Raw genomic sequence first — 16,511 nt, 5'->3', positions numbered from 1 at the left:
ATATTCGTTGATTGTAAACCTCAGTTTTAACAATGATTTACCAATCTGCCTAAAAAAGCCACCAACAACCTCCCGCAACAATCCCGCACAGAATCGTGATTACTCGCAACCAAAAACAGCCCAGCACGTCCTCATAGCTCACAGTACGACTGCTCACAAATGCGGGAGGCACAAAAATATCGAGTTTCACCACGTTCGTGAGTGGCAGGCTTTGAGTGCCTTCGGCCATTAGCATTTTGCGTGATTTCACGACAAATAGAGTCCTTGTTACGTGCTCAATAAGTGTGTCACCGCGTGCCACAGCCGCCGTACGCTACAGGTTAATGGTCGCGTCCTTAAGTTTCGAGTACCGTAACATGTTAGAGTACGGGCCATTTGGCTTGATTAGATCGTTCGTTGGGTAAATATTTGTTTATTCGCTGAATTCCAGCAGAGAACAATAAAGGCATTTCACCTGTTCAGCCTTTAATGGACCTTTAAAGTGTATTCAAGCCTGTTGAACCTGGCCGGCCATGGCCATACAGGGCAACTCCCCGGACACCGATGACGATTTAATAACGTGCTGCTATGGACTGTTGCTTTCACAATGCAACTACAGTAACAACTTGATGGTTTGACAATGCTATTTGTTTCCAAATAACCACTTTTTTTGAAAACTACGAAATTTCATCCACAAACACTAAGCAGTAAATACGACATTCGATAACAATCACCGTTGAACTACCAGTGTCTTACTGTGCAGCTTTTGCAGCAATTCAGGGGGCTTGCGCGCCTGCCTGGTGACAAAGTCGTCGCGAATGCAAAACAGCCCTCGGTTGGGCCGTTTGGCGTTGCATAAAGTTTAGCATAAAAACCCATTACAGATGCCAACCCACCTGCCCTCTTCTCCACACTCCAAGTGGCACACTGCTGTTGCAGAATTGTTGTTCGGGACTGGGTAATTGGGTGTCCCCGGGTCAGGCTGCCAGCCCGACCTGGCCAGTAGCTCAACTAAGTAGCTAATGGTGCTGCACTATTATGGGCAATTTATTAAAAAAAAGTTTGTTTACTGTTTTATTCATACAATGATTACTATCGCTTAATAGATGCAACGTTGGGATGGAAGGGGGTTGAAAATGAATGGGTTTGGTAGAAAGGGATATTGATTAATTTGCTGTGCGGATTTCAGTTTTGGATAAAAATATTAAATTGAACAGTTTTAGATGAGTTCTAATAATAACATTTTTTCTTTCCATTTTCAGGTAAGTTATCACAACCGCATTGCACTCGTCGTAAGTAATTTTTATTTGTCATTTCCTGAAACTTTTAACTATTGACTATTTAAACAACAAATATAACTGAGTCGATATTCTCCGTGTTATTTCCGTTTTCGTTTCCAAGCCGTAAACCAGATCAATTTATTTTTCGGTAAACCTCGTTTTATAAATGAGCAATTCTCTATAAAAACTGGAAATGGATTTTATTTGTATTTTTTTTATTTGGATTAAACTTTGTGGGGGCCTTCCTTATGACAAAAAAAAACTGTTTTGTGTCATTGGTTCACCCAAACAAGTCTCCATACAATTTTGGCAGCTGTCCATACAAAAATGGTACGAAAATATTCATAAATCTGTAACTTTTAAGTGAATTTTCTGATCAATTTGATGATTTCGGCAAAGTTGTAGGTATTGTTGAGGACTATTGAGAAAAATAGGCTCTCGAAAAAAAAATCTATTTTTTAATCAACATTTTTATCACAAAAACTAAATTTCCCAAAATACGTATTTTTTTATTTTAGAGTTTTTTTTATATGTTTTAGGGGACAAAACCCGCAACTTTTGAGCCAGAGAAGTATGGTCAAAAAATCTGGCGCTGAGTTATAATATTTTGGAAAAATAGTGATTTTTGGAAAAAAAAACAATATTTCATACAAAATAAATTTATCAATTTTTTTGGGTGAAAGTTAAATTTGCCATCGATAAGTTTTTTTTACAGATTTTTTTATGAAGTGCTCCATTTTCAAGATATAACCACCGAAAGTTTGATTTTTGCGAAATAATTGCAGTTTTTTTAAAGTTCAAAAAAAAAAAATTGCTTTAAAATTGTCTAAGCGACATTGAAGATTGGACCTCTAGTTGCTGAGATACAGAGGCTTAAAGAAAAAGAAACAGGAAAATTGAAATTTTTTAAGTCTCACCCAAACAACCCACCATTTTTTAATATCGATATCTCAGTAACTAATGGCCCATTTTTCAATGTTAAAACATGAAACATTCGTAAAATTTTACGATCTTTTCAAAAACAATATTTTAACAATTTTGGAGTCAAGAATATAATATTGAAAGTTTGGCCCTTTTGAAATGTAAGTTTTGACTGATTTTTTTTAAATAATGTTTTTGATAACATCGGAAAATTTCACGAATGTTTCATATTTTAACATTGAAAATCGGGCCATTAGTTGTTGAGATATCGATATTAGAAAATTGTGGGTTGTTTGGGTAAGACTTAGAAAACTTCAATTTTCCTGTTTCTGTTTCTTTAAGCCGCTGTATCTCAGCAACCAGAGGTCCAATCTCCAATGTCTCTTAGACAATTTTAAAGCGAATTTTGCAAGAAATATATTTTTAGAAATGGTCACTTATGGTCACTATTTTTAAAAATCGAAAAACTGCATATATTTCGCTATAGGGTAGGGTAGTCATCAACGAGACACTTTTGGTTTTCAACTTTCAACGATTTTTCTAATTTTTTTATCAGCATGTTTTAATGAGCTTTTTGTTGCATTTTATTTCTTTTAGTGTGTTCTAACATTGACCAAAATATGAGATCGATCCGACATCTACAGCCAGAGTTATTCAACTGTCTCATTGTAGACGCACTTGGTAGGAACAATGAGACAGCTGGGGAACAATGAGACACTCTACGAAAATCAATACTTTTCTAGTAAAACATCATATTTTTGTATTGTTCCATTACAGGTGACTTGCCTTGAACATTTTAGAGCAATTTTGCCAACATGAAACTATAATTAACAAAAGTTATACTAAAAAGTATTTAAATTTTGTAAAATTCGTATATTTATACCAAATAACTTTGTATTTTTGGTTAAATGTAGTTAAAACTCTATAAATATGCCAAAAATCACTTTTAATTCATGTTTTGAAAGATTTCCATAGATTTTGAAAAGTTTAATGAAGAAAAATCAAAGTGTCTCATTGTTACCCAAGAGCTGAAATGAGTGGGGTACAATGAGACAGTCCTGGATACTGGGTATATTCTAAATCAGGGGTGACCAAAGTATGGCCCGCGGGCCAAACGTGGCCCGCGAGGTGATTTTTTGTGGCCCGCGGACCCATTTTGAATAATAATGTAAAATGGCCCGTTGACCACTTGTCAAGTGATTCTATACTTTTCCAAAATCAAGGTTCATTTTGAACTTTTTTATGATAATCTTTTTTTATTTTTTGTTAGTAAAAAATAATGAGGTTTCAATATTTTGATACCCAATTAAGGACAAAAATATGTTGTTCAAAGATCTTAATAATTGAAACAATTTCACAAGTTTCGAAGTGAGTAGAACTAGTAAACTTTCATAAAACATTTTTGGAAATATTTATAAAACGTTTAAATTTCACTTACGTAGAAATCTTTAATAATTGCAAGAATAAAAGTATTCTATATTAATTTAAAAGTCATAATGACCCTTTCATGAACTGACCCTTAAACTTACTGTGTACTTAGAAACCTTCCCTCGGGTTTCGAACTCATGACAGCTGGATAACAAGTCAGACAAAATATTAAAATCGAAGAAATAAGGCTGTTGCAACTATTTTACAATTTATCGACCAACCCTCTCCTCACCCAACTATCAAGAATTGGCTCAAAAAATAAAAGGGCAAAAATGTATTTTTGAAAAAACCTCAAAAAATCAACAGAAATATAAGTGCAATCAACTGAAATCAATTAAAAATGCATTCCTCTGCGTTTGGTATCATTTGAGAATGTTCGGGTTATTTATTCAAAGGTAATTTGAATGTTAGTGAATTTTCGATTTATAATGTTTTTTCGTTAAAATGTTTTTTTGTTGAATCTTCCTTTTTTTTAATAATGATTTGAATTTATATTTACTTGTTCCTAAAACATAAAATCCTAAACATAAAATCTAAACACAAAAATTTGATTGAAATCACAAGTACATTCAGCTTAAATTTTAAATGAAAAAAGTGTTTTAAAATTCATTATATACCTGTCAAGTTGATTGCAAAATCATAAATTTCCAAAATTTGTAAGCTTTGAAGAAAATTTTATTTTTGGAAGAAAAAAAGATTTTGTGGTGCTGAACATAGTAATTTCATAAAAGTTCAAAATATTTTTAAACGAGCCCAAACAAGCTAAATAATATTATCAATGCAGAAAAAATAATTTTAGATTATTTTGAGTTGATTAGACTTCTATTTCCATCGAAATTTTCCAGTTTTGTAAAAAAAAAATTTTGCCCCCTGAATTTTTCGAACCAATTTTGAAGGGAAGTGACATAAACTTTGAAAAATATTTGAAACTGCCTTACTTCGAATTAAAGAAAATGTTCAAAAAACAATTAAAGATGTATTTTCAATTATTTTAAATTAAAATAACGGAATTTCGTTTATTTAAATTACTTATTTTGCAAATTTGGCCCGCAAGCTCATTTGGGCTTCAAATTTGGCCCGGCCTCTAAAAACTTTGAGCACCCCTGTTCTAAATGTTGGCCAAACCTAATGAAAGGACATTGTAGCCCAACTCAATCCCTATGGAACGTCGAAAGAAATTTGAAGAAATATTAGTTTTGGTGTTAATGGCAGCCTACGAGCGAAAAAGTAATTTTTGTCCATAATTTACTTTTACATCTCAGAATCAAACATTTATGAATAACTTTTCAAGGGAGCGTCCATAACCAAAGCCACTATAATGGCAGACGTGTATCCAGTAGACACACCTTTCCCCCAAATATGAGCCTGATTGGTTGAAACTACGACTTGTGAGAGCCATTTTATCATTGTTCCCCGTGTCTCATTGATGACTACTCTACCCTAATCAATCTTTTGGTGGCCATATCTTGAAAAAGGAGCCCTTTATCAAAAAATCTGTAAAGCACTTTTCGATTGCAAATTTAATTTTACATACAGATATTTGTGTTTTTTTTTTGTATGAAATTTCCATTTTTTCCAAGAATCATTTTTTATCCAAAAATGCTTAACCCGATGGCTGATTTTTTGACCATACTTCTCTATGGCTCAAAAGTTGCGGGGTTTTGTCCCCAAAGACATATCAATAAATCTCGAAAAAAAAAAATACTTTTCTTGAAAAATTGAGCTTTGCGAAAAAATGTTAATGACAAAATCTTTTTCCGTGCACCTAAAGCAAAGCAATCCACTTTAACGACCCCGGGTCTTTTGTGGGCTCTGTTGCAAGTTTCTGCTCATTTCTAGGCTTCCGAAGGTTATGTGTGGTGAGTCACCCAAAACCTCTTTTACGCAAATGGACCGACGTTTTACTTCCCCATCCGATAGAAGGCCAGGAGGATAAGGCGGGAATCGAACCCGCGCCCCATAGCAACTTAGGGATCGGCAGCCGAAGCCGCTAATCAACGCGCCACGAGGCCCTATTTTTTCTCAATAGTCGTCAGCAATACCTGCATTTTTGCCGAAGACACCAAATTGATCAGAAAATTTACTCAAAAGTTATTGATTTATGAATATTTACTTACCATTTTTGTATGGACAGCTGCCAAAATTGTATGGAGACTTGTATGGCTGAACCAATGACATCAAATAGCTTCTTTGGTCATAGGAAAGGCCCCTTTTTCTGACAAAATACATGAACATTTTTCATTTTTATAATTCCTTTCAAAGGATGTTTTTCTGAATTGCAAAAAATGTTGTAAGGAACTCGCTGCAAAACTTGGTTTTTTTCAGCACGAGTCGTACATTTATCCAACGAGGTTCACCGAGTATGATAATTACGACGGATCTTTTTGTAACTTGTTGCATAAACTACTATTATCGGAATGATCAGAAAATTTTATGAATGTAAAAATTTTTAACATTGAAAATCGGTCCAATAGTTACTAAGATATTCTTACCTTAAATTTAAATTTCCTTCCCTGAATCAGAAAAGATGAAAAATCTGAACAAACGAAACGAAAAAATCTAAAAACGAAACTATTGGCACTACGCCCCCCGGGGCATGGCCTTCCTCTAACGTGGGATTTCTGCTCCAGCGCCTCTGACGAGACAGGAGAAACCGGGACCGACGTTTTACTTCACCATCCGATAGAAGCTCAGTGGATAAGGCGGGAATCGAACCCGCGTCTCATAGCATCATCGGGATCGGCAGCCGAAGCCGCTACCCCTGCGCCACGAGACCCAAATCTACAAATATGATAAACCACAGCGATATCAAACGTTGTTTTGCGGCACACCATCAAATGTAAATATGACAGACTCACATGTTGTTTTTTTGGCTAGTTAGTTTGTTATTCCACCGGCGACCACTAGTGCTGTCGAGGGCAATTATTACAACTTCAACAGCGGTTCTGTCTGGAATTCCTCGCTTTCCCCCACGACCCTCCAATTCTGGTCTAGACAGCTTGCAGCGGAAAGGCGGTTGGCGCCCAGAATGCATCGATTTTGGTTCAGCATCCCCTTAAGATTTATCACTGTACAGCGTGGGAACACACGCCACCCAAAAATCGTCCAGACAAGAGTCAACTGTGCAAAACCCTTCCACAGACTCTATCGCCAAATAATGAATTCCCTGGGACAAAGTAGCTATAAAGCAGTATCGTAGAACACACGCGCGTGTGTGTGTGAGAGAGATTTCCCCACCCACGCTGTATAAGTCAACCAAAGGATATTGTTTGTGGGAGTGTGATAAATCAAAGTTGGTACGTCCAGCTCAATAGGAAAACTTTTCCCTGCGGCGCTGCTTCTCCACTTTTCCATGGTCCAAAGATGCCTCCAAACTATCCGGGGTGCATTTTAAGTGATGGCTCCTTCCGACGACGACGTCTGCCAAAGGGGTTAGACCCTTGAACTACCGGAGCAAGAAGCGGAGAAGGACGGTTCAATTTTATTAATTGCTTTTCGAGCTTGTCGTCATCGACGTGCTTTTTTCGTCGAGCTCTTGTGGATGTGTTTGACTTTCGCTATCGAAATTCCGGGGAGTCGGGGTTCAGGATCGATTTGATGAGTGGTCTGTGCTATGCCCGTTGGGGGAAGATGAGTAATAAAAATAATAAAAAGACAGTTGATTATATGGTTAAAGTAAATATTCTTTTGAATAACACTTTTTTTGTCAATTTCAAATCATACAAAATGATAAAAAAGCAAAAAAGCAAAAAAGCAAAAAAGCAAAAAAGCAAAAAGGGTAATTCTCTACCAACTCACACGAAATCGGGAAAAGTTGCCCCGACCCCTCTTCGATTTGCGTGAAACTTTGTCCTAAGGGGTAACTTTTGTCCCTGATCACGAATCCGAGGTCCGTTTTTTGATATCTCGTGACGGAGGGGCGGTACGTCCCCTTCCATTTTTGAACATGCGAAAAAAGAGGTGTTTTTCAATAATTTGCAGCCTGAAACGGTGATGAGATAGAAATTTGGTGTCAAAGGGACTTTTATGTAAAATTAGACGCCCGATTTGATGGCGTACTCAGAATTCCGAAAAAACGTATTTTTCATCGAAAAAAACACTAAAAAAGTTTTAAAAATTCTCCCATTTTCCGTTACTCGACTGTAAAAATTTTTGGAACATGTCATTTTATGGCAAATTTAATGTACTTTTCGAATCTACATTGTCTCAGAAGGGTCATTTTTTCATTTAGAACAAAAATTTTCATTTTAAAATTTCGTGTTTTTTCTAACTTTGCAGGGTTATTTTTTAGAGTGTAACAATGTTCTACAAAGTTGTAGAGCAGACAATTACAAAAATTTTGATATATAGACATAAGGGGTTTGCTTATAAACATCACAAGTTATCGCGATTTTACGAAAAAAATAATAAAAAGACAGTTGATTATATGGTTAAAGTAAATATTCTTTTGAATAACACTTTTTTTGTCAATTTCAAATCATACAAAATGATAAAAAAGCAAAAAAGCAAAAAAGCAAAAAAGCAAAAAAGCAAAAAAGCAAAAAAGCAAAAAAGCAAAAAAGCAAAAAAGCAAAAAAGCAAAAAAGCAAAAAAGCAAAAAAGCAAAAAAGCAAAAAAGCAAAAAAGCAAAAAAGCAAAAAAGCAAAAAAGCAAAAAAGCAAAAAAGCAAAAAAGCAAAAAAGCAAAAAAGCAAAAAAGCAAAAAAGCAAAAAAGCAAAAAAGCAAAAAAGCAAAAAAGCAAAAAAGCAAAAAAGCAAAAAAGCAAAAAAGCAAAAAAGCAAAAAAGCAAAAAAGCAAAAAGCAAAAAAGCAAAAAAGCAAAAAAGCAAAAAAGCAAAAAAGCAAAAAAGCAAAAAAGCAAAAAAGCAAAAAAGCAAAAAAGCAAAAAAGCAAAAAAGCAAAAAAGCAAAAAAGCAAAAAAGCAAAAAAGCAAAAAGCAAAAAAGCAAAAAAGCAAAAAAGCAAAAAAGCAAAAAAGCAAAAAAGCAAAAAAGCAAAAAAGCAAAAAAGCAAAAAAGCAAAAAAGCAAAAAAGCAAAAAAGCAAAAAAGCAAAAAAGCAAAAAAGCAAAAAAGCAAAAAAGCAAAAAAGCAAAAAAGCAAAAAAGCAAAAAAGCAAAAAATCAAAAAAGCAAAAAAGCAAAAAAGCAAAAAAGCAAAAAAGCAAAAAAGCAAAAAAGCAAAAAAGCAAAAAAGCAAAAAAGCAAAAAAGCAAAAAAGCAAAAAAGCAAAAAAGCAAAAAAGCAAAAAAGCAAAAAAGCAAAAAAGCAAAAAAGCAAAAAAAGCAAAAAAGCAAAAAAGCAAAAAAGCAAAAGAGCAAAAGAGCAAAAAAGCAAAAAAGCAAAAAAGCAAAAAAGCAAACAAAACAGAAAAGCAAAAGAGCAAAAGAGCAAAAGAGCAAAAAAGCAAAAAAGCAAAAAAGCAAAAAAGCAAAAAAGCAAAAAAGCAAAAATGCAAGTAAAATTTCGAATGATCGAAACTTCAGGTAATCGAGTTTGGACTATAGTCAATTTTGTTGTACAACAAGACTAATACAGAGACACAGAAATTATCAATCAGCACCGTAAAATTCCTGTCTGTAAAAACTCCCATAAACACACTGACGTCACATGAAATCAGTGCCAAGTCAGTGCCGCGAAGAGAACGTCTCGCCACGATAACTGTCAAATAAAGTCAAGTCCATCCAGCAGCGTATAAAACCCCAAAAGTTGACATCAATTCATTAACTTTAGCACCCTTTCGTTCGCGCGCGCGAGTCCACTATCGATAATTAAAAGGTTCATTTTTTATGAGGGTACGCCGAGGAATGTTTGGGCGTCTGATGGACTATGGGAGATTTCTGGAAAAAGTGGTTAAACTGTTACATTTCGATTTAATGCTAATTAGATTTTGTAAAGCGTTTTACCCGCTTTTTACTCTTAACCAATGTGTGTTTTTTTTAATATCAATAATTTTGAACTTTTCTAAAATTCTCTTCGTCGCTATGCCCAACTAAATGACGGTGCATTCCGTTGTGTAATTTAGTGTCGTCGCGACGCTTTTAGCTCCCGAAATGCGCTGAGTTAATTGAATTGACGAGATAAGTCCTTGGCAGTGAATTTTTCGGGATCAAATTCTTCCCTCCAGTGAGCAAAAAAAAAAACAAAAAAAAAGCTTTGAAATTCTTATGAAGACACTCGCTGATAGCTTCTATCGTTCCTTACAACGTCACCATCCAAGTTCAGAAGCTAAACTTTTCTCCCCCAAAAAGAAGTCAGAAAACACCACCGCAGATGAGCTTCAGACACGCTAATTTCTTGCTACCACTGTGACTAAGTTCGAACGTTTGCCTGGTTGTGCTGCGCGTGGGTGTGCAATAAAAATCAAAATCCCCAACTTTTGGAAAATGCAACAGAAGCAGAGCACAGAAAAACTAGCAGAAGCAGTAAAATCGCGCGCCCGCGAAATAATCTAGCAGCTCCGACTAGCGCTAGTAACTGCGGCTAAAGTGTTGGGTTAGGGTTCCAAAAGGGAGACTCTCGGAAAGTCGTCGGGGGAAAGACTTTTGATGCAGATAAACAAATGAAATCGCATTATACCAATGTGTGAGGGGGTGTGGACTCTCTGAGCTGCAACGCTGTGAAGCAAACTAAAGCCGTAAATGATAAAGTGTTTGGCAGAATGTGTCTAGACGGGAGATATATATCTGTTTTGACTTTGAGGGATGAAACCATATGCATTAAGTGAGATTAGGGAGATGTGTTTGATGGCGGGAGCCGTAAAGCAAAATTCGCTAGTTGGAGCTCATTCAAAGATTGTTCGTCAATGGGGATTGAGTTTTTGGGGACACGATATCGGGAGACAATTAAATTTATGTTCGCTGAAAGAAATAAACTTTTGGATTGGATGTCTAGAGAATCGTAGTTCAAATTGGATTTGATTGGATTTGAAGTTTGTACGATGCCAAAAAACATATTTCCAAAAATCTGAATTTCAGACTATTATTTGCTCATTTTTGAATTTGTCAGTAAATAAATTAATTATTACACCTTGCTCATCCTCACCCACCTGTCTTTGTTTCCCCATCCAGTTCATTTGACCTTAATTTTCAATCTGAAATCGTAACCAATACAGTCATCCGGACTCGGTGCCGGCCATTGGATTCCCAAAATTACCCCAAAAGCTTCCGGTTTCCGCACGTGCTCAAACCACCTGCCCACAATCACCACCAAGAGGGAAAAGCAAATTGTGGTTGCGGAAATCTCCCAACCCATTGCAGCATTGCAAAAGGGGTTCGTTCAAATATTACGTGACACAAAATTTAAAATTGTTACATATTATTCTCATGAATTCTCATTTTGCTAACCTTTTTTACTTGAATTTTATCACACGTAATTTACAGTAAAAAAAAGGGTGGTTGTGGGAAAATGCGATCCCGCCCCCCCTTCTACCCTCCCTCTCCCGTTCCGGAAACGGTGCGAAACTGTAACGCAAATGTCCCTCGTGGGACCGTCGCGTGTGTCCTCAACCTTAATAGAGTCGGACGGAAGGGAGTCGTCGATGTTTGCCTTTCGTTTTTTTGTTTGTTTTTTGTTTTGCGGGTTTTCACTCAGCTTCCCAGTGGGTGGTTGGAAAAAGCGCGCCCACGAAAATGATAAATTGATTTATTATGAAATTTGAGCACCCGGACTTGGCATGATGGATCTGGACTATGGAAATGAGCTTCAAGTGGGAGGGCAGGAGGTGGTGCTGGGTGACCGATCTGTTGGAAAACATGACTTTCAAGTGGATTGGAGGAGGGATTGTGGTTGGGCGAATAACGCTGGAATTGTTTTTTTTATTATACTTATTTTCTTTTCTCTTGATGATATCAAATTTGTATAAAATTAACGATATTGATAATAATTGCAAAATATCAACTAAACTTGTTATTTAGATGACTACGGAGCTAGGATTTCATGAAAAATATTTTTTTTTTGAAAGTATTGAAAATAATGTAAAATACGGTGTATTTTTTGGAGAACATTTAGAAAAATAAAAATCTCGACATGTTTGATGGAAAAAGGGCTCTTTCCCAACGGGGTAAATTATAATTTTTTGAAGATTGTATAGGATATTACAACAGAAAAGTCGCTGAAATCGATGAAATCATGAACATATCCATCAATTTTATTATGAATATGCCTTGAGAAACTCTAAATTACATATTTGACCTCCAGTAAAAAGTTTCCAGATTTCGAGCATTCTTTTAAATACCCCACAATGAAATCCCCAATAAGATCGAATGCAAGTTTTTTCTTTGTTCAATTTGTCATGAAAATACAGCAACAGATTGCCCGGAAACAACTTTGAGCATAACACACTGATTTACTTGGAATATTTCAATAAATACTATTTTTACCCAAAGTGTACCCAAGATTTATGTTTCAATTCTGTGCAATAATACTTCATGACATTTTAAAATGGCTTCGAATCAATCAAATTGTAAAGAACAGTTTGCAGAACGAGTTCCCTGAAAAGTATCAGTTTTGGACCAGTATAAGCAGAGCTTTGTCCAATTTCGTAAAATAATAAGCGACATTATCTCAAATTTCTGGATTTAATTCCCACGTTTTTTAAATGATTCGTATACAACAATTTCCATGGATTGCATCAAATTTTAATGTTTTTTTTTTTCAAAATAATATTGCTCAGAAGTTTTCTTAAAGCAATTTTTTCACAAATTACCGTATTTTTTCGAATAAACAATTTGAAAATTTGAGTATTTAAAAAAATATGGAGATTTGCGAAAATTTAAGTGTATTCCAAAAAAACTTTAATAAAGTGACAAAGCATATTTGAAAATTTGAGTACTTTCAAAAAATACGTTTTTTTTTTGTGAAAATTTGAGTGTTTTCGAAAAAACTCTAATAAAGTGAAAAACCATGCAAAATTTCGTATGGTTTGATAGGCATATTGCATATAATAAAAATTTGAGTTCTTTTGAAAAACTAACTTAATCCACCTATATGGTTGGAGCCTTCCTCACAAGAATGGCTGTACACAAGTTTCATCTATTTTTTAGATCCGGCTTCAAAAAAGTACATCAATATCACTTAAGAGGCCAAATCTCGAGACAGGGTTGCCAGATCTTCAATGTTTTGGACTCGTTGAAAAGGTTTTTTGATAACCTAACCAACAATGGGTCGGATGGTGGATCCGGACATAGTTTACATACATTTAAGTGAGATCCGGCTTCAAAAAAGTACATCAATATCACTTAAGGGGCCATATCTCGAGACAGGGTTGCCAGATCTTCAATGTTTTGGACTCGTTGGAAAGGTCTTTTGATAACCTAACCAACAATAGGTTGGATGGTGGATCCAGACATAGTTTACATACATTTAAGTGAGATCCGGCTTCAAAAAAGTACATCAATATCACTTAACAGGCCAAATCTCGAGACAGGGTTGCCAGATCTTCAATGTTTTGGACTCGTTGGAAAGGTCTTTTGATAACCTAACCAACAATGGGTCGGATGGTGGATCCGGACATAGTTTACATACATTTAAGTGAGATCCGGCTTCAAAAAAGTACATCAATATCACTTAAGGGGCCATATCTCGAGACAGGGTTGCCAGATCTTCAATGTTTTGGACTCGTTGGAAAGGTCTTTTGATAACCTAACCAACAATAGGTTGGATGGTGGATCCAGACATAGTTTACATACATTTAAGTGAGATCCGGCTTCAAAAAAGTACATCAATATCACTTAAGAGGCCAAATCTCGAGACAGGGTTGCCAGATCTTCAATGTTTTGGACTTGTTGGAAAGGTCTTTTGATAACCTAACCAACAATAGGTTGGATGGTGGATCCGGACATAGTTTACATACCTTTAAGTGAGATCCGGCTTCAAAAAAGTATATCAATATCACTTAAGGGGCCATATCTCGAGACAGGGTTGCCAGATCTTCAATGTTTTGGACTCGTGAGAAAGGTCTTTTGATAACCTAACCAACAATGGGTCGGATGGTGGATCCGGACATAGTTTACATACATTTAAGTGAGATCCGGCTTCAAAAAAGTATATCAATATCACTTAAGTGGCCATATCTCGAGACAGGGTTGCCAGATCTTCAATGTTTTGGACTCATTGGAAAGGTGTTTTGATAACCTAACCAACGATGGGAACCCGGACATAGTTTACATACAGTTAAGTGAGATCCAAATATATGTGAAAACACATTTTTATACATAGCTTTTGAACTACTTATCGAAACTTCAATCTGTATAAAACTCGATCTATGGGACCCTAAACCAAGTCGAATGCAACAAGTTCGGGTCAAATCGGTTCAGCCAGTGCCGAGAAACATGAGCTAGTTTGTTGGTCACATACATACATACACACACACATACACACACACATACACACACACATACACACACACATACACACAGACATTTGTTCAGTTTTCGATTCTGAGTCGATATGTATACATGAAGGTGGGTCTACGACGTTTTTATACGAAGTTCATTTTTAGAGCAGAATTATAGCCTTACCTCAGTGAGGAAGGCAAAAATACGGCATTTTTTGTTTTTTTTGTTTTTTACAAAAATACTTCAATACAGTTAAAAAAACATACAAAATTTCGCTTCGTTTGAAACCCATATTGCAAATTATAAAATTTGAGTGTTTTCGAAAAAAATGAACAATTTTGAGTACATATTCTTACTTTGAATCTTAAAACATTTTTAACAAATATAATCTTTGTAAAAGCATTGAAAATTTAACATGATAATGTTGAATTGATCGATTTTAGAAAGATTTGAAAATGAGTTTAGTTTATTATCTGCGATAAGATTATCGCCGATAAGAGTATCGCCAATAGAATTATCGAAATAGCGATAACCGTTATCGTTATCGTCAGACGATAATATTATCGATGATAATTTTATCTATTAACAAACTTGATATGCTCCTTTCTTTATTGACTAAAAAGGATGAAAATTTAATGATATATTGCAGAGATATTCCATTTTAAAGTTCAAAAATATGTGATGGTAAGCAGTTACCATGGGCGATGATTTTTTTTTGTTGCACTCAGCAATATCTAAATTTATGAAAATTTCAAAAATGTATGGCTATAAAAAGTAAACATCAAGGATACCTTCTGACTCGATTCCTAAGGTAAAAATAAATAACTGTGCCAATTTTGAGCCAAATCGGTTAAGGTTTAGGAGTCGCTTAAGATTGCTAAAGTTGGTGAAAAGAAATCTTTTCAAACAAAAACGTCTTCTTCAAATCGCTGATAACTCGTCAGGATTAACTCGGATCGTTTTCGGTCTTCGACCTAACGCCACCTTTTGATGGAATTTTGAAATTTTTGCATTTCCCCATACATTTTTGCGAATATCCCCATACAAATTTCAACGATCAATAGCCCTAAACCTTGCAACCCTTAAACTTATCGATTTGGCTCAGAATTGACACAGTTAATTATTTTTACCTAAAGCATCGAGCCAGGGGGTATCTCTTAAGATTTACCAAAATTTTAAATTTCCTTGTCATCCTAGTCCATATTTATTTGAGACTCTGCGTTTATCTTGAAGTCCTGTACGAATGGGGCTCGAAATGAATGTGGGAAAATTGATTGATGAATTGCAAATTCCTTCAATTTAATAGAATCGAATCACATTACATGTGCAAGTTACCAAATAAGGTTACCGCCTGCTACCCAGCGTTTGCAAATTGCGTTCAACCTGAAAATAACTGTCTACAACTCTGCATTCAAACCAATTCAATTGCCTTAATGCTACAAAAGATCGTCTCATAATTCAATTCTCAGCCAATGTAATGCAAAGCCGGACAGAACAGGAAGGTTTTTCCATATAAAGACAAAATGGAGCTGCTGTGCGGTGGACGCCGATCGATGTACGGAGGCCACATAGCTCGAACATCGAATCGTCGGAGGTAATGATGATTTATTGTGGTCATGTTTTGACCATCAAAGGCTTTCTTGGGCTCGACGGCGGCCAATCGGGTATAAATCTTCAGCTGATTTACGCAAATCACAAACCGATTCACTTTAATTAGCGTCGGTAATTGAGCGTTGATTAGGGCACGTAAATCACCGCGATGGATATGGTCAAAATGCATAAATTTTCCCCCAAGTGCCGTCAATTTTGGGTTTTGTTTCACGGGTGAGTAGCGTCTGGAAGTGACGGGATGCCATAATACAGTGCACTAATGCTTGCTAGCACTAGTGAAGCTCTCAACCAACGAAGAGCGCATTTTTTTCTCTCTCACTTCAAGTACGGTTCAGTGTCTGCCAGCTGCGTGAGATGCTAGACGGGGATATGATTTATGCTCTGTCTATGATAAGAAGCTGTCAGGCGTTAGAGTTGAAAAAGCTGAAGATGTAAGATGGAAGGAGAAGAAAAAAAAGCCCGTCAAGCTTTATCGCACTCTTCGTGAAGCTCTCCATTTTTCAAGAATGTCCTGGATTCGGGTTTTTTTTCTCGAAGGAAGCGAAAATAAGTGTTTTTTCGGTATGTAAAACAGTGTTGCCAAACTAGGCATCTTTCATGCAAAAAAAATGCAAAACATTATTTTTTCGTTTGTATGATTTTTTTCCAATATCTCCTTTGAGAATTTGAGTTTTATTAAAATTGCAAAAAAATACAAAAATGTAAATAACAAGCCATAGTCTGAACATTTGAATGCAACAAGTGTTTTAAATTGCATTTTACACTAGTTCAGTTGCAAAAAATGTAAGATTTGACGAAAAACTAAAATATTAGCGAAAACAATGTTTTAAGCGATACTAAACATCGGACATTTTCAAAAAAATTTAAGATGTTTAAATCAACCCAAACATGCTAAAAATGATTCTAAACGCAGAAGAATGCATTTTAGATTGATTTCAGCTGATTGCACTTAAATTTCCA

General features: G+C 35.6%; 1 protein-coding gene across 1 annotated transcript in view; it reads left to right on the top strand.

Annotated features, from left to right (window-relative positions):
- The window catches only part of LOC120422903 (leucine-rich repeat-containing G-protein coupled receptor 5A-like), a 172,933-nt gene that overhangs the window by 52,475 nt on the left and 103,947 nt on the right, over positions 1-16,511 (top strand). The gene's annotated exons all lie outside the window — the stretch shown is intronic.

Source organism: Culex pipiens, chromosome 2, assembly GCF_016801865.2.
Source record: "Culex pipiens pallens isolate TS chromosome 2, TS_CPP_V2, whole genome shotgun sequence".
NCBI lineage: Eukaryota > Metazoa > Arthropoda > Insecta > Diptera > Culicidae > Culex > Culex pipiens.
This window is presented reverse-complemented; position numbering and strand designations above follow the sequence as displayed.